The sequence below is a fragment of the Chiloscyllium punctatum genome, chromosome 30 (assembly GCF_047496795.1).
Source record: "Chiloscyllium punctatum isolate Juve2018m chromosome 30, sChiPun1.3, whole genome shotgun sequence".
In the NCBI taxonomy this organism is placed as follows: domain Eukaryota; kingdom Metazoa; phylum Chordata; class Chondrichthyes; order Orectolobiformes; family Hemiscylliidae; genus Chiloscyllium; species Chiloscyllium punctatum.
Genome location: NC_092768.1, coordinates 713611 through 730779, shown reverse-complemented (window position 1 = coordinate 730779; position 17169 = coordinate 713611). Strand labels below are relative to the sequence as shown.

Here is a 17169-nt window from a genome sequence, read left to right as displayed (position 1 = left end):
TTTCCAGCAACTGCAGTCCTCACTTGTTCCATTCAGCCCTTCAAGACACCGCCACCGTTCAATGTGATCACGATTGAACATGTAATTTCAGTAAGCACTCCAGCTTCCTCTCCGTACCCCTGGATCCCTTTAGCTGCAAGGTCTACGTCCGGCTCCCTCTTGAGTGTATCTCACAAACCGGCATAGCCGCATCTTCCTGTGGGAGACAAGTCCACAGGTTCACCACTCTCTGAGAGAAAAATTCTTCCTGAATCGCTTGCCCTTCGTTCGGAGACTGTCACCCCTGGTTCTGGACGTCCCCAACATTGGGAACCGGTGAACTTTTGCTGGGATCCCTCAGTACCAAGCATGGATCTGCATGGGTTTCTCTTCAGAAGGGTCAGTGTGAATGGCCTGCTTCCACACTGTGGTGCTCCTATGATGCCAACAGTGTAGGTTGAGTACCTGCACGTGCTTTCTCAAGCTTGCCTCTGTGTTGACCTTCATGTTAACCCAGCCACTGGGCTTTGTCCTTCTATCGAGAAGAGCAGACGATGCCACTCAGATGACTTTGACTTTCCACTGTGGGTGTAGTACAGTCTGCCAGCAGCAGGGGATGGTGTTGCATCACCTTGATGGCAGGATCGGGTCCAAACTCTGAGGGGTCTGACCCCTTTTTGATTGGAGCGAGGGAGAGGGGAAAGCTCACTGTCATTTGTCGCTACCGGTTGCTTAAAGGTTTTAATTTGCACGCCGTTTGCGTGCGAGTTATATGCCCACTGACGGGACGAAGTGACAACAAAATCAGAGTGGGAAACAGAAATTGCTGGAGCAAGTCAGCATCTGGAGTGGGGGTGGGGGAAGGGGAAGAAAGCAGACAAGGTTTCTGGTCCGGTGAGCCTTCTTGAGGACGGCAGTTTTCATTTGTCGCCAAAAAATGAGGAAGTCTCAAATGATCATCTCCTTGGTAGATGAAAGGACAAGTTGGCCAGGGAGAGCAGAATGGAGAGTATCGTAGGTTTTGTTTGTTGACAAGAGCAGACCGCTCGGCCCTGGGAACGCATGGGAATTGAAATCGGCACTCCTGCATTGAGATATGGAGCTGGCCTCTCAAAATGCCGCAGACTCCCCGGCGGGGAATTGAACCCCGGTCTCCCGCGTGACAGGCGGGGATACTAACCACTATACTACCGAGGATTGGACGACAGCGCGCTCTGTCGCATCCGTATTAGGTAGAATGTTCTTATGTGAAATTTGGATTTTGTTGTCAATTTGAGTTCTCCTTTAGATCATCTTCTACCTCTGTGGAGATGATTAAGAGAATAGTTATTGTTGTTTTCATGTTTTATTATTCGACTATCTTTCTTTCAAGTAATCCGCCGCCGCTGCTGCTGCTGCTGCTGCTGTAAAACAGCCTTTTCGTTGTGCCCTACCGTCTGCGTTAAACTTCGTCTGCTGCTGATCCACGCGCGCTCTCCCATTACCTGCTTCTAACAAACTGATTTGTGTACGACAGCACAAATCCAACAGCCTGGCTTCAATTCCCACTGCCAAATGGACTCAGCACGAAAGCTTCCCTTTTTCAAGCTCGTCCCCTCAGGTTCTACTACCACCCATCAATCGCTTCCTCATCAGAGAGCAGTGCTCCCGGAGGACGGTGGGGTGACTTTACTGTACGCTGCATCAGATCTCTCAGCCATGCATTTAACATCGAAACGTAGAAATTAAGTGCAGGAGTAGGCCATTCAGCCCTTCAAGTCAGGCAGAATCCGAGGAGCAGGAAAATCAGGATGCTGCCTGACTTGCTTCGCGTTTCCAGCGCCACACTGATCGAGACTCTGATTTCCAGCAACTGCAGTCCTCACTTGTTCCATTCAGCCCTTCAAGACACCGCCACCGTTCAATGTGATCACGATTGAACATGTAATTTCAGTAAGCACTCCAGCTTCCTCTCCGTACCCCTGGATCCCTTTAGCTGCAAGGTCTACGTCCGGCTCCCTCTTGAGTGTATCTCACAAACCGGCATAGCCGCATCTTCCTGTGGGAGACAAGTCCACAGGTTCACCACTCTCTGAGAGAAAAATTCTTCCTGAATCGCTTGCCCTTCGTTCGGAGACTGTCACCCCTGGTTCTGGACGTCCCCAACATTGGGAACCGGTGAACTTTTGCTGGGATCCCTCAGTACCAAGCATGGATCTGCATGGGTTTCTCTTCAGAAGGGTCAGTGTGAATGGCCTGCTTCCACACTGTGGTGCTCCTATGATGCCAACAGTGTAGGTTGAGTACCTGCACGTGCTTTCTCAAGCTTGCCTCTGTGTTGACCTTCATGTTAACCCAGCCACTGGGCTTTGTCCTTCTATCGAGAAGAGCAGACGATGCCACTCAGATGACTTTGACTTTCCACTGTGGGTGTAGTACAGTCTGCCAGCAGCAGGGGATGGTGTTGCATCACCTTAATGGCAGGATCGGGTCCAAACTCTGAGGGGTCTGACCCCTTTTTGATTGGAGCGAGGGAGAGGGGAAAGCTCACTGTCATTTGTCGCTACCGGTTGCTTAAAGGTTTTAATTTGCACGCCGTTTGCGTGCGAGTTATATGCCCACTGACGGGACGAAGTGACAACAAAATCAGAGTGGGAAACAGAAATTGCTGGAGCAAGTCAGCATCTGGAGTGGGGGTGGGGGAAGGGGAAGAAAGCAGACAAGGTTTCTGGTCCGGTGAGCCTTCTTGAGGACGGCAGTTTTCATTTGTCGCCAAAAAATGAGGAAGTCTCAAATGATCATCTCCTTGGTAGATGAAAGGACAAGTTGGCCAGGGAGAGCAGAATGGAGAGTATCGTAGGTTTTGTTTGTTGACAAGAGCAGACCGCTCCGCCCTGGGAACGCATGGGACTTGAAATCGGCACTCCTGCATTGAGATATGGAGCTGGCCTCTCAAAATGCCGCAGACTCCCCGGCGGGGAATTGAACCCCGGTCTCCCGCGTGACAGGCGGGGATACTAACCACTATACTACCGAGGATTGGACGACAGCGCACTCTGTCGCATCCGTATTAGGTAGAATGTTCTTATGTGAAATTTGGATTTTGTTGTCAATTTGAGTTCTCCTTTAGATCATCTTCTACCTCTGTGGAGATGATTAAGAGAATAGTTATTGTTGTTTTCATGTTTTATTATTCGACTATCTTTCTTTCAAGTAATCCGCCGCTGCTGCTGCTGCTGCTGTAAAACAGCCTTTTCGTTGTGCCCTACCGTCTGCGTTAAACTTCGTCTGCTGCTGATCCACGCGCGCTCTCCCATTACCTGCTTCTAACAAACTGATTTGTGTACGACAGCACAAATCCAACAGCCTGGCTTCAATTCCCACTGCCAAATGGACTCAGCACGAAAGCTTCCCTTTTTCAAGCTCGTCCCCTCAGGTTCTACTACCACCCATCAATCGCTTCCTCATCAGAGAGCAGTGCTCCCGGAGGACGGTGGGGTGACTTTACTGTACGCTGCATCAGATCTCTCAGCCATGCATTTAACATCGAAACGTAGAAATTAAGTGCAGGAGTAGGCCATTCAGCCCTTCAAGTCAGGCAGAATCCGAGGAGCAGGAAAATCAGGATGCTGCCTGACTTGCTTCGCGTTTCCAGCGCCACACTGATCGAGACTCTGATTTCCAGCAACTGCAGTCCTCACTTGTTCCATTCAGCCCTTCAAGACACCGCCACCGTTCAATGTGATCACGATTGAACATGTAATTTCAGTAAGCACTCCAGCTTCCTCTCCGTACCCCTGGATCCCTTTAGCTGCAAGGTCTACGTCCGGCTCCCTCTTGAGTGTATCTCACAAACCGGCATAGCCGCATCTTCCTGTGGGAGACAAGTCCACAGGTTCACCACTCTCTGAGAGAAAAATTCTTCCTGAATCGCTTGCCCTTCGTTCGGAGACTGTCACCCCTGGTTCTGGACGTCCCCAACATTGGGAACCGGTGAACTTTTGCTGGGATCCCTCAGTACCAAGCATGGATCTGCATGGGTTTCTCTTCAGAAGGGTCAGTGTGAATGGCCTGCTTCCACACTGTGGTGCTCCTATGATGCCAACAGTGTAGGTTGAGTACCTGCACGTGCTTTCTCAAGCTTGCCTCTGTGTTGACCTTCATGTTAACCCAGCCACTGGGCTTTGTCCTTCTATCGAGAAGAGCAGACGATGCCACTCAGATGACTTTGACTTTCCACTGTGGGTGTAGTACAGTCTGCCAGCAGCAGGGGATGGTGTTGCATCACCTTAATGGCAGGATCGGGTCCAAACTCTGAGGGGTCTGACCCCTTTTTGATTGGAGCGAGGGAGAGGGGAAAGCTCACTGTCATTTGTCGCTACCGGTTGCTTAAAGGTTTTAATTTGCACGCCGTTTGCGTGCGAGTTATATGCCCACTGACGGGACGAAGTGACAACAAAATCAGAGTGGGAAACAGAAATTGCTGGAGCAAGTCAGCATCTGGAGTGGGGGTGGGGGAAGGGGAAGAAAGCAGACAAGGTTTCTGGTCCGGTGAGCCTTCTTGAGGACGGCAGTTTTCATTTGTCGCCAAAAAAGGAGGAAGTCTCAAATGATCATCTCCTTGGTAGATGAAAGGACAAGTTGGCCAGGGAGAGCAGAATGGAGAGTATCGTAGGTTTTGTTTGTTGACAAGAGCAGACCGCTCGGCCCTGGGAACGCATGGGACTTGAAATCGGCACTCCTGCATTGAGATATGGAGCTGGCCTCTCAAAATGCCGCAGACTCCCCGGCGGGGAATTGAACCCCGGTCTCCCGCGTGACAGGCGGGGATACTAACCACTATACTACCGAGGATGGGACGACAGCGCACTCTGTCGCATCCGTATTAGGTAGAATGTTCTTATGTGAAATTTGGATTTTGTTGTCAATTTGAGTTCTCCTTTAGATCATCTTCTACCTCTGTGGAGATGATTAAGAGAATAGTTATTGTTGTTTTCATGTTTTATTATTCGACTATCTTTCTTTCAAGTAATCCGCCGCTGCTGCTGCTGCTGCTGCTGTAAAACAGCCTTTTCGTTGTGCCCTACCGTCTGCGTTAAACTTCGTCTGCTGCTGATCCACGCGCGCTCTCCCATTACCTGCTTCTAACAAACTGATTTGTGTACGACAGCACAAATCCAACAGCCTGGCTTCAATTCCCACTGCCAAATGGACTCAGCACGAAAGCTTCCCTTTTTCAAGCTCGTCCCCTCAGGTTCTACTACCACCCATCAATCGCTTCCTCATCAGAGAGCAGTGCTCCCGGAGGACGGTGGGGTGACTTTACTGTACGCTGCATCAGATCTCTCAGCCATGCATTTAACATCGAAACGTAGAAATTAAGTGCAGGAGTAGGCCATTCAGCCCTTCAAGTCAGGCAGAATCCGAGGAGCAGGAAAATCAGGATGCTGCCTGACTTGCTTCGCGTTTCCAGCGCCACACTGATCGAGACTCTGATTTCCAGCAACTGCAGTCCTCACTTGTTCCATTCAGCCCTTCAAGACACCGCCACCGTTCAATGTGATCACGATTGAACATGTAATTTCAGTAAGCACTCCAGCTTCCTCTCCGTACCCCTGGATCCCTTTAGCTGCAAGGTCTACGTCCGGCTCCCTCTTGAGTGTATCTCACAAACCGGCATAGCCGCATCTTCCTGTGGGAGACAAGTCCACAGGTTCACCACTCTCTGAGAGAAAAATTCTTCCTGAATCGCTTGCCCTTCGTTCGGAGACTGTCACCCCTGGTTCTGGACGTCCCCAACATTGGGAACCGGTGAACTTTTGCTGGGATCCCTCAGTACCAAGCATGGATCTGCATGGGTTTCTCTTCAGAAGGGTCAGTGTGAATGGCCTGCTTCCACACTGTGGTGCTCCTATGATGCCAACAGTGTAGGTTGAGTACCTGCACGTGCTTTCTCAAGCTTGCCTCTGTGTTGACCTTCATGTTAACCCAGCCACTGGGCTTTGTCCTTCTATCGAGAAGAGCAGACGATGCCACTCAGATGACTTTGACTTTCCACTGTGGGTGTAGTACAGTCTGCCAGCAGCAGGGGATGGTGTTGCATCACCTTAATGGCAGGATCGGGTCCAAACTCTGAGGGGTCTGACCCCTTTTTGATTGGAGCGAGGGAGAGGGGAAAGCTCACTGTCATTTGTCGCTACCGGTTGCTTAAAGGTTTTAATTTGCACGCCGTTTGCGTGCGAGTTATATGCCCACTGACGGGACGAAGTGACAACAAAATCAGAGTGGGAAACAGAAATTGCTGGAGCAAGTCAGCATCTGGAGTGGGGGTGGGGGAAGGGGAAGAAAGCAGACAAGGTTTCTGGTCCGGTGAGCCTTCTTGAGGACGGCAGTTTTCATTTGTCGCCAAAAAATGAGGAAGTCTCAAATGATCATCTCCTTGGTAGATGAAAGGACAAGTTGGCCAGGGAGAGCAGAATGGAGAGTATCGTAGGTTTTGTTTGTTGACAAGAGCAGACCGCTCCGCCCTGGGAACGCATGGGACTTGAAATCGGCACTCCTGCATTGAGATATGGAGCTGGCCTCTCAAAATGCCGCAGACTCCCCGGCGGGGAATTGAACCCCGGTCTCCCGCGTGACAGGCGGGGATAATAACCACTATACTACCGAGGATTGGACGACAGCGCACTCTGTCGCATCCGTATTAGGTAGAATGTTCTTATGTGAAATTTGGATTTTGTTGTCAATTTGAGTTCTCCTTTAGATCATCTTCTACCTCTGTGGAGATGATTAAGAGAATAGTTATTGTTGTTTTCATGTTTTATTATTCGACTATCTTTCTTTCAAGTAATCCGCCGCTGCTGCTGCTGCTGTAAAACAGCCTTTTCGTTGTGCCCTACCGTCTGCGTTAAACTTCGTCTGCTGCTGATCCACGCGCGCTCTCCCATTACCTGCTTCTAACAAACTGATTTGTGTACGACAGCACAAATCCAACAGCCTGGCTTCAATTCCCACTGCCAAATGGACTCAGCACGAAAGCTTCCCTTTTTCAAGCTCGTCCCCTCAGGTTCTACTACCACCCATCAATCGCTTCCTCATCAGAGAGCAGTGCTCCCGGAGGACGGTGGGGTGACTTTACTGTACGCTGCATCAGATCTCTCAGCCATGCATTTAACATCGAAACGTAGAAATTAAGTGCAGGAGTAGGCCATTCAGCCCTTCAAGTCAGGCAGAATCCGAGGAGCAGGAAAATCAGGATGCTGCCTGACTTGCTTCGCGTTTCCAGCGCCACACTGATCGAGACTCTGATTTCCAGCAACTGCAGTCCTCACTTGTTCCATTCAGCCCTTCAAGACACCGCCACCGTTCAATGTGATCACGATTGAACATGTAATTTCAGTAAGCACTCCAGCTTCCTCTCCGTACCCCTGGATCCCTTTAGCTGCAAGGTCTACGTCCGGCTCCCTCTTGAGTGTATCTCACAAACCGGCATAGCCGCATCTTCCTGTGGGAGACAAGTCCACAGGTTCACCACTCTCTGAGAGAAAAATTCTTCCTGAATCGCTTGCCCTTCGTTCGGAGACTGTCACCCCTGGTTCTGGACGTCCCCAACATTGGGAACCGGTGAACTTTTGCTGGGATCCCTCAGTACCAAGCATGGATCTGCATGGGTTTCTCTTCAGCAGGGTCAGTGTGAATGGCCTGCTTCCACACTGTGGTGCTCCTATGATGCCAACAGTGTAGGTTGAGTACCTGCACGTGCTTTCTCAAGCTTGCCTCTGTGTTGACCTTCATGTTAACCCAGCCACTGGGCTTTGTCCTTCTATCGAGAAGAGCAGACGATGCCACTCAGATGACTTTGACTTTCCACTGTGGGTGTAGTACAGTCTGCCAGCAGCAGGGGATGGTGTTGCATCACCTTGATGGCAGGATCGGGTCCAAACTCTGAGGGGTCTGACCCCTTTTTGATTGGAGCGAGGGAGAGGGGAAAGCTCACTGTCATTTGTCGCTACCGGTTGCTTAAAGGTTTTAATTTGCACGCCGTTTGCGTGCGAGTTATATGCCCACTGACGGGACGAAGTGACAACAAAATCAGAGTGGGAAACAGAAATTGCTGGAGCAAGTCAGCATCTGGAGTGGGGGTGGGGGAAGGGGAAGAAAGCAGACAAGGTTTCTGGTCCGGTGAGCCTTCTTGAGGACGGCAGTTTTCATTTGTCGCCAAAAAATGAGGAAGTCTCAAATGATCATCTCCTTGGTAGATGAAAGGACAAGTTGGCCAGGGAGAGCAGAATGGAGAGTATCGTAGGTTTTGTTTGTTGACAAGAGCAGACCGCTCGGCCCTGGGAACGCATGGGAATTGAAATCGGCACTCCTGCATTGAGATATGGAGCTGGCCTCTCAAAATGCCGCAGACTCCCCGGCGGGGAATTGAACCCCGGTCTCCCGCGTGACAGGCGGGGATAATAACCACTATACTACCGAGGATTGGACGACAGCGCGTTCTGTCGCATCCGTATTAGGTAGAATGTTCTTATGTGAAATTTGGATTTTGTTGTCAATTTGAGTTCTCCTTTAGATCATCTTCTACCTCTGTGGAGATGATTAAGAGAATAGTTATTGTTGTTTTCATGTTTTATTATTCGACTATCTTTCTTTCAAGTAATCCGCCGCCGCTGCTGCTGCTGCTGCTGCTGTAAAACAGCCTTTTCGTTGTGCCCTACCGTCTGCGTTAAACTTCGTCTGCTGCTGATCCACGCGCGCTCTCCCATTACCTGCTTCTAACAAACTGATTTGTGTACGACAGCACAAATCCAACAGCCTGGCTTCAATTCCCACTGCCAAATGGACTCAGCACGAAAGCTTCCCTTTTTCAAGCTCGTCCCCTCAGGTTCTACTACCACCCATCAATCGCTTCCTCATCAGAGAGCAGTGCTCCCGGAGGACGGTGGGGTGACTTTACTGTACGCTGCATCAGATCTCTCAGCCATGCATTTAACATCGAAACGTAGAAATTAAGTGCAGGAGTAGGCCATTCAGCCCTTCAAGTCAGGCAGAATCCGAGGAGCAGGAAAATCAGGATGCTGCCTGACTTGCTTCGCGTTTCCAGCGCCACACTGATCGAGACTCTGATTTCCAGCAACTGCAGTCCTCACTTGTTCCATTCAGCCCTTCAAGACACCGCCACCGTTCAATGTGATCACGATTGAACATGTAATTTCAGTAAGCACTCCAGCTTCCTCTCCGTACCCCTGGATCCCTTTAGCTGCAAGGTCTACGTCCGGCTCCCTCTTGAGTGTATCTCACAAACCGGCATAGCCGCATCTTCCTGTGGGAGACAAGTCCACAGGTTCACCACTCTCTGAGAGAAAAATTCTTCCTGAATCGCTTGCCCTTCGTTCGGAGACTGTCACCCCTGGTTCTGGACGTCCCCAACATTGGGAACCGGTGAACTTTTGCTGGGATCCCTCAGTACCAAGCATGGATCTGCATGGGTTTCTCTTCAGAAGGGTCAGTGTGAATGGCCTGCTTCCACACTGTGGTGCTCCTATGATGCCAACAGTGTAGGTTGAGTACCTGCACGTGCTTTCTCAAGCTTGCCTCTGTGTTGACCTTCATGTTAACCCAGCCTCTGGGCTTTGTCCTTCTATCGAGAAGAGCAGACGATGCCACTCAGATGACTTTGACTTTCCACTGTGGGTGTAGTACAGTCTGCCAGCAGCAGGGGATGGTGTTGCATCACCTTAATGGCAGGATCGGGTCCAAACTCTGAGGGGTCTGACCCCTTTTTGATTGGAGCGAGGGAGAGGGGAAAGCTCACTGTCATTTGTCGCTACCGGTTGCTTAAAGGTTTTAATTTGCACGCCGTTTGCGTGCGAGTTATATGCCCACTGACGGGACGAAGTGACAACAAAATCAGAGTGGGAAACAGAAATTGCTGGAGCAAGTCAGCATCTGGAGTGGGGGTGGGGGAAGGGGAAGAAAGCAGACAAGGTTTCTGGTCCGGTGAGCCTTCTTGAGGACGGCAGTTTTCATTTGTCGCCAAAAAATGAGGAAGTCTCAAATGATCATCTCCTTGGTAGATGAAAGGACAAGTTGGCCAGGGAGAGCAGAATGGAGAGTATCGTAGGTTTTGTTTGTTGACAAGAGCAGACCGCTCCGCCCTGGGAACGCATGGGACTTGAAATCGGCACTCCTGCATTGAGATATGGAGCTGGCCTCTCAAAATGCCGCAGACTCCCCGGCGGGGAATTGAACCCCGGTCTCCCGCGTGACAGGCGGGGATACTAACCACTATACTACCGAGGATTGGACGACAGCGCACTCTGTCGCATCCGTATTAGGTAGAATGTTCTTATGTGAAATTTGGATTTTGTTGTCAATTTGAGTTCTCCTTTAGATCATCTTCTACCTCTGTGGAGATGATTAAGAGAATAGTTATTGTTGTTTTCATGTTTTATTATTCGACTATCTTTCTTTCAAGTAATCCGCCGCTGCTGCTGCTGTAAAACAGCCTTTTCGTTGTGCCCTACCGTCTGCGTTAAACTTCGTCTGCTGCTGATCCACGCGCGCTCTCCCATTACCTGCTTCTAACAAACTGATTTGTGTACGACAGCACAAATCCAACAGCCTGGCTTCAATTCCCACTGCCAAATGGACTCAGCACGAAAGCTTCCCTTTTTCAAGCTCGTCCCCTCAGGTTCTACTACCACCCATCAATCGCTTCCTCATCAGAGAGCAGTGCTCCCGGAGGACGGTGGGGTGACTTTACTGTACGCTGCATCAGATCTCTCAGCCATGCATTTAACATCGAAACGTAGAAATTAAGTGCAGGAGTAGGCCATTCAGCCCTTCAAGTCAGGCAGAATCCGAGGAGCAGGAAAATCAGGATGCTGCCTGACTTGCTTCGCGTTTCCAGCGCCACACTGATCGAGACTCTGATTTCCAGCAACTGCAGTCCTCACTTGTTCCATTCAGCCCTTCAAGACACCGCCACCGTTCAATGTGATCACGATTGAACATGTAATTTCAGTAAGCACTCCAGCTTCCTCTCCGTACCCCTGGATCCCTTTAGCTGCAAGGTCTACGTCCGGCTCCCTCTTGAGTGTATCTCACAAACCGGCATAGCCGCATCTTCCTGTGGGAGACAAGTCCACAGGTTCACCACTCTCTGAGAGAAAAATTCTTCCTGAATCGCTTGCCCTTCGTTCGGAGACTGTCACCCCTGGTTCTGGACGTCCCCAACATTGGGAACCGGTGAACTTTTGCTGGGATCCCTCAGTACCAAGCATGGATCTGCATGGGTTTCTCTTCAGAAGGGTCAGTGTGAATGGCCTGCTTCCACACTGTGGTGCTCCTATGATGCCAACAGTGTAGGTTGAGTACCTGCACGTGCTTTCTCAAGCTTGCCTCTGTGTTGACCTTCATGTTAACCCAGCCACTGGGCTTTGTCCTTCTATCGAGAAGAGCAGACGATGCCACTCAGATGACTTTGACTTTCCACTGTGGGTGTAGTACAGTCTGCCAGCAGCAGGGGATGGTGTTGCATCACCTTGATGGCAGGATCGGGTCCAAACTCTGAGGGGTCTGACCCCTTTTTGATTGGAGCGAGGGAGAGGGGAAAGCTCACTGTCATTTGTCGCTACCGGTTGCTTAAAGGTTTTAATTTGCACGCCGTTTGCGTGCGAGTTATATGCCCACTGACGGGACGAAGTGACAACAAAATCAGAGTGGGAAACAGAAATTGCTGGAGCAAGTCAGCATCTGGAGTGGGGGTGGGGGAAGGGGAAGAAAGCAGACAAGGTTTCTGGTCCGGTGAGCCTTCTTGAGGACGGCAGTTTTCATTTGTCGCCAAAAAATGAGGAAGTCTCAAATGATCATCTCCTTGGTAGATGAAAGGACAAGTTGGCCAGGGAGAGCAGAATGGAGAGTATCGTAGGTTTTGTTTGTTGACAAGAGCAGACCGCTCGGCCCTGGGAACGCATGGGAATTGAAATCGGCACTCCTGCATTGAGATATGGAGCTGGCCTCTCAAAATGCCGCAGACTCCCCGGCGGGGAATTGAACCCCGGTCTCCCGCGTGACAGGCGGGGATACTAACCACTATACTACCGAGGATTGGACGACAGCGCGCTCTGTCGCATCCGTATTAGGTAGAATGTTCTTATGTGAAATTTGGATTTTGTTGTCAATTTGAGTTCTCCTTTAGATCATCTTCTACCTCTGTGGAGATGATTAAGAGAATAGTTATTGTTGTTTTCATGTTTTATTATTCGACTATCTTTCTTTCAAGTAATCCGCCGCCGCTGCTGCTGCTGCTGTAAAACAGCCTTTTCGTTGTGCCCTACCGTCTGCGTTAAACTTCGTCTGCTGCTGATCCACGCGCGCTCTCCCATTACCTGCTTCTAACAAACTGATTTGTGTACGACAGCACAAATCCAACAGCCTGGCTTCAATTCCCACTGCCAAATGGACTCAGCACGAAAGCTTCCCTTTTTCAAGCTCGTCCCCTCAGGTTCTACTACCACCCATCAATCGCTTCCTCATCAGAGAGCAGTGCTCCCGGAGGACGGTGGGGTGACTTTACTGTACGCTGCATCAGATCTCTCAGCCATGCATTTAACATCGAAACGTAGAAATTAAGTGCAGGAGTAGGCCATTCAGCCCTTCAAGTCAGGCAGAATCCGAGGAGCAGGAAAATCAGGATGCTGCCTGACTTGCTTCGCGTTTCCAGCGCCACACTGATCGAGACTCTGATTTCCAGCAACTGCAGTCCTCACTTGTTCCATTCAGCCCTTCAAGACACCGCCACCGTTCAATGTGATCACGATTGAACATGTAATTTCAGTAAGCACTCCAGCTTCCTCTCCGTACCCCTGGATCCCTTTAGCTGCAAGGTCTACGTCCGGCTCCCTCTTGAGTGTATCTCACAAACCGGCATAGCCGCATCTTCCTGTGGGAGACAAGTCCACAGGTTCACCACTCTCTGAGAGAAAAATTCTTCCTGAATCGCTTGCCCTTCGTTCGGAGACTGTCACCCCTGGTTCTGGACGTCCCCAACATTGGGAACCGGTGAACTTTTGCTGGGATCCCTCAGTACCAAGCATGGATCTGCATGGGTTTCTCTTCAGAAGGGTCAGTGTGAATGGCCTGCTTCCACACTGTGGTGCTCCTATGATGCCAACAGTGTAGGTTGAGTACCTGCACGTGCTTTCTCAAGCTTGCCTCTGTGTTGACCTTCATGTTAACCCAGCCACTGGGCTTTGTCCTTCTATCGAGAAGAGCAGACGATGCCACTCAGATGACTTTGACTTTCCACTGTGGGTGTAGTACAGTCTGCCAGCAGCAGGGGATGGTGTTGCATCACCTTAATGGCAGGATCGGGTCCAAACTCTGAGGGGTCTGACCCCTTTTTGATTGGAGCGAGGGAGAGGGGAAAGCTCACTGTCATTTGTCGCTACCGGTTGCTTAAAGGTTTTAATTTGCACGCCGTTTGCGTGCGAGTTATATGCCCACTGACGGGACGAAGTGACAACAAAATCAGAGTGGGAAACAGAAATTGCTGGAGCAAGTCAGCATCTGGAGTGGGGGTGGGGGAAGGGGAAGAAAGCAGACAAGGTTTCTGGTCCGGTGAGCCTTCTTGAGGACGGCAGTTTTCATTTGTCGCCAAAAAATGAGGAAGTCTCAAATGATCATCTCCTTGGTAGATGAAAGGACAAGTTGGCCAGGGAGAGCAGAATGGAGAGTATCGTAGGTTTTGTTTGTTGACAAGAGCAGACCGCTCCGCCCTGGGAACGCATGGGACTTGAAATCGGCACTCCTGCATTGAGATATGGAGCTGCCCTCTCAAAATGCCGCAGACTCCCCGGCGGGGAATTGAACCCCGGTCTCCCGCGTGACAGGCGGGGATACTAACCACTATACTACCGAGGATTGGACGACAGCGCACTCTGTCGCATCCGTATTAGGTAGAATGTTCTTATGTGAAATTTGGATTTTGTTGTCAATTTGAGTTCTCCTTTAGATCATCTTCTACCTCTGTGGAGATGATTAAGAGAATAGTTATTGTTGTTTTCATGTTTTATTATTCGACTATCTTTCTTTCAAGTAATCCGCCGCTGCTGCTGCTGCTGCTGCTGTAAAACAGCCTTTTCGTTGTGCCCTACCGTCTGCGTTAAACTTCGTCTGCTGCTGATCCACGCGCGCTCTCCCATTACCTGCTTCTAACAAACTGATTTGTGTACGACAGCACAAATCCAACAGCCTGGCTTCAATTCCCACTGCCAAATGGACTCAGCACGAAAGCTTCCCTTTTTCAAGCTCGTCCCCTCAGGTTCTACTACCACCCATCAATCGCTTCCTCATCAGAGAGCAGTGCTCCCGGAGGACGGTGGGGTGACTTTACTGTACGCTGCATCAGATCTCTCAGACATGCATTTAACATCGAAACGTAGAAATTAAGTGCAGGAGTAGGCCATTCAGCCCTTCAAGTCAGGCAGAATCCGAGGAGCAGGAAAATCAGGATGCTGCCTGACTTGCTTCGCGTTTCCAGCGCCACACTGATCGAGACTCTGATTTCCAGCAACTGCAGTCCTCACTTGTTCCATTCAGCCCTTCAAGACACCGCCACCGTTCAATGTGATCACGATTGAACATGTAATTTCAGTAAGCACTCCAGCTTCCTCTCCGTACCCCTGGATCCCTTTAGCTGCAAGGTCTACGTCCGGCTCCCTCTTGAGTGTATCTCACAAACCGGCATAGCCGCATCTTCCTGTGGGAGACAAGTCCACAGGTTCACCACTCTCTGAGAGAAAAATTCTTCCTGAATCGCTTGCCCTTCGTTCGGAGACTGTCACCCCTGGTTCTGGACGTCCCCAACATTGGGAACCGGTGAACTTTTGCTGGGATCCCTCAGTACCAAGCATGGATCTGCATGGGTTTCTCTTCAGAAGGGTCAGTGTGAATGGCCTGCTTCCACACTGTGGTGCTCCTATGATGCCAACAGTGTAGGTTGAGTACCTGCACGTGCTTTCTCAAGCTTGCCTCTGTGTTGACCTTCATGTTAACCCAGCCACTGGGCTTTGTCCTTCTATCGAGAAGAGCAGACGATGCCACTCAGATGACTTTGACTTTCCACTGTGGGTGTAGTACAGTCTGCCAGCAGCAGGGGATGGTGTTGCATCACCTTGATGGCAGGATCGGGTCCAAACTCTGAGGGGTCTGACCCCTTTTTGATTGGAGCGAGGGAGAGGGGAAAGCTCACTGTCATTTGTCGCTACCGGTTGCTTAAAGGTTTTAATTTGCACGCCGTTTGCGTGCGAGTTATATGCCCACTGACGGGACGAAGTGACAACAAAATCAGAGTGGGAAACAGAAATTGCTGGAGCAAGTCAGCATCTGGAGTGGGGGTGGGGGAAGGGGAAGAAAGCAGACAAGGTTTCTGGTCCGGTGAGCCTTCTTGAGGACGGCAGTTTTCATTTGTCGCCAAAAAATGAGGAAGTCTCAAATGATCATCTCCTTGGTAGATGAAAGGACAAGTTGGCCAGGGAGAGCAGAATGGAGAGTATCGTAGGTTTTGTTTGTTGACAAGAGCAGACCGCTCGGCCCTGGGAACGCATGGGAATTGAAATCGGCACTCCTGCATTGAGATATGGAGCTGGCCTCTCAAAATGCCGCAGACTCCCCGGCGGGGAATTGAACCCCGGTCTCCCGCGTGACAGGCGGGGATAATAACCACTATACTACCGAGGATTGGACGACAGCGCGCTCTGTCGCATCCGTATTAGGTAGAATGTTCTTATGTGAAATTTGGATTTTGTTGTCAATTTGAGTTCTCCTTTAGATCATCTTCTACCTCTGTGGAGATGATTAAGAGAATAGTTATTGTTGTTTTCATGTTTTATTATTCGACTATCTTTCTTTCAAGTAATCCGCCGCCGCTGCTGCTGCTGCTGCTGCTGTAAAACAGCCTTTTCGTTGTGCCCTACCGTCTGCGTTAAACTTCGTCTGCTGCTGATCCACGCGCGCTCTCCCATTACCTGCTTCTAACAAACTGATTTGTGTACGACAGCACAAATCCAACAGCCTGGCTTCAATTCCCACTGCCAAATGGACTCAGCACGAAAGCTTCCCTTTTTCAAGCTCGTCCCCTCAGGTTCTACTACCACCCATCAATCGCTTCCTCATCAGAGAGCAGTGCTCCCGGAGGACGGTGGGGTGACTTTACTGTACGCTGCATCAGATCTCTCAGCCATGCATTTAACATCGAAACGTAGAAATTAAGTGCAGGAGTAGGCCATTCAGCCCTTCAAGTCAGGCAGAATCCGAGGAGCAGGAAAATCAGGATGCTGCCTGACTTGCTTCGCGTTTCCAGCGCCACACTGATCGAGACTCTGATTTCCAGCAACTGCAGTCCTCACTTGTTCCATTCAGCCCTTCAAGACACCGCCACCGTTCAATGTGATCACGATTGAACATGTAATTTCAGTAAGCACTCCAGCTTCCTCTCCGTACCCCTGGATCCCTTTAGCTGCAAGGTCTACGTCCGGCTCCCTCTTGAGTGTATCTCACAAACCGGCATAGCCGCATCTTCCTGTGGGAGACAAGTCCACAGGTTCACCACTCTCTGAGAGAAAAATTCTTCCTGAATCGCTTGCCCTTCGTTCGGAGACTGTCACCCCTGGTTCTGGACGTCCCCAACATTGGGAACCGGTGAACTTTTGCTGGGATCCCTCAGTACCAAGCATGGATCTGCATGGGTTTCTCTTCAGAAGGGTCAGTGTGAATGGCCTGCTTCCACACTGTGGTGCTCCTATGATGCCAACAGTGTAGGTTGAGTACCTGCACGTGCTTTCTCAAGCTTGCCTCTGTGTTGACCTTCATGTTAACCCAGCCACTGGGCTTTGTCCTTCTATCGAGAAGAGCAGACGATGCCACTCAGATGACTTTGACTTTCCACTGTGGGTGTAGTACAGTCTGCCAGCAGCAGGGGATGGTGTTGCATCACCTTAATGGCAGGATCGGGTCCAAACTCTGAGGGGTCTGACCCCTTTTTGATTGGAGCGAGGGAGAGGGGAAAGCTCACTGTCATTTGTCGCTACCGGTTGCTTAAAGGTTTTAATTTGCACGCCGTTTGCGTGCGAGTTATATGCCCACTGACGGGACGAAGTGACAACAAAATCAGAGTGGGAAACAGAAATTGCTGGAGCAAGTCAG

General features: G+C 50.3%; 9 non-coding genes across 9 annotated transcripts; all 9 read right to left on the bottom strand.

Moving 5' to 3' along the window:
* Positions 1-1104: 1104 nt before the first annotated feature.
* Positions 1105-1176, bottom strand: trnad-guc (transfer RNA aspartic acid (anticodon GUC)). The gene has a single exon. It is a non-coding gene; the product is annotated as a tRNA-Asp (tRNA).
* Positions 1177-2925: 1749 nt separating this feature from the next.
* On the bottom strand, positions 2926-2997 carry trnad-guc (transfer RNA aspartic acid (anticodon GUC)). The gene has a single exon. It is a non-coding gene; the product is annotated as a tRNA-Asp (tRNA).
* A 1743-nt stretch (positions 2998-4740) lies between these two features.
* trnad-guc (transfer RNA aspartic acid (anticodon GUC)) lies at positions 4741-4812 on the bottom strand. The gene has a single exon. It is a non-coding gene; the product is annotated as a tRNA-Asp (tRNA).
* Positions 4813-6558: 1746 nt separating this feature from the next.
* trnad-guc (transfer RNA aspartic acid (anticodon GUC)) lies at positions 6559-6630 on the bottom strand. Its single transcript has one exon. It is a non-coding gene; the product is annotated as a tRNA-Asp (tRNA).
* Positions 6631-8370: 1740 nt separating this feature from the next.
* On the bottom strand, positions 8371-8442 carry trnad-guc (transfer RNA aspartic acid (anticodon GUC)). The gene has a single exon. It is a non-coding gene; the product is annotated as a tRNA-Asp (tRNA).
* A 1749-nt stretch (positions 8443-10191) lies between these two features.
* On the bottom strand, positions 10192-10263 carry trnad-guc (transfer RNA aspartic acid (anticodon GUC)). Its single transcript has one exon. It is a non-coding gene; the product is annotated as a tRNA-Asp (tRNA).
* A 1737-nt stretch (positions 10264-12000) lies between these two features.
* On the bottom strand, positions 12001-12072 carry trnad-guc (transfer RNA aspartic acid (anticodon GUC)). Its single transcript has one exon. It is a non-coding gene; the product is annotated as a tRNA-Asp (tRNA).
* Positions 12073-13815: 1743 nt separating this feature from the next.
* Positions 13816-13887, bottom strand: trnad-guc (transfer RNA aspartic acid (anticodon GUC)). The gene has a single exon. It is a non-coding gene; the product is annotated as a tRNA-Asp (tRNA).
* A 1746-nt stretch (positions 13888-15633) lies between these two features.
* trnad-guc (transfer RNA aspartic acid (anticodon GUC)) lies at positions 15634-15705 on the bottom strand. The gene has a single exon. It is a non-coding gene; the product is annotated as a tRNA-Asp (tRNA).
* Between the last annotated feature and the right edge of the window lie 1464 nt (positions 15706-17169).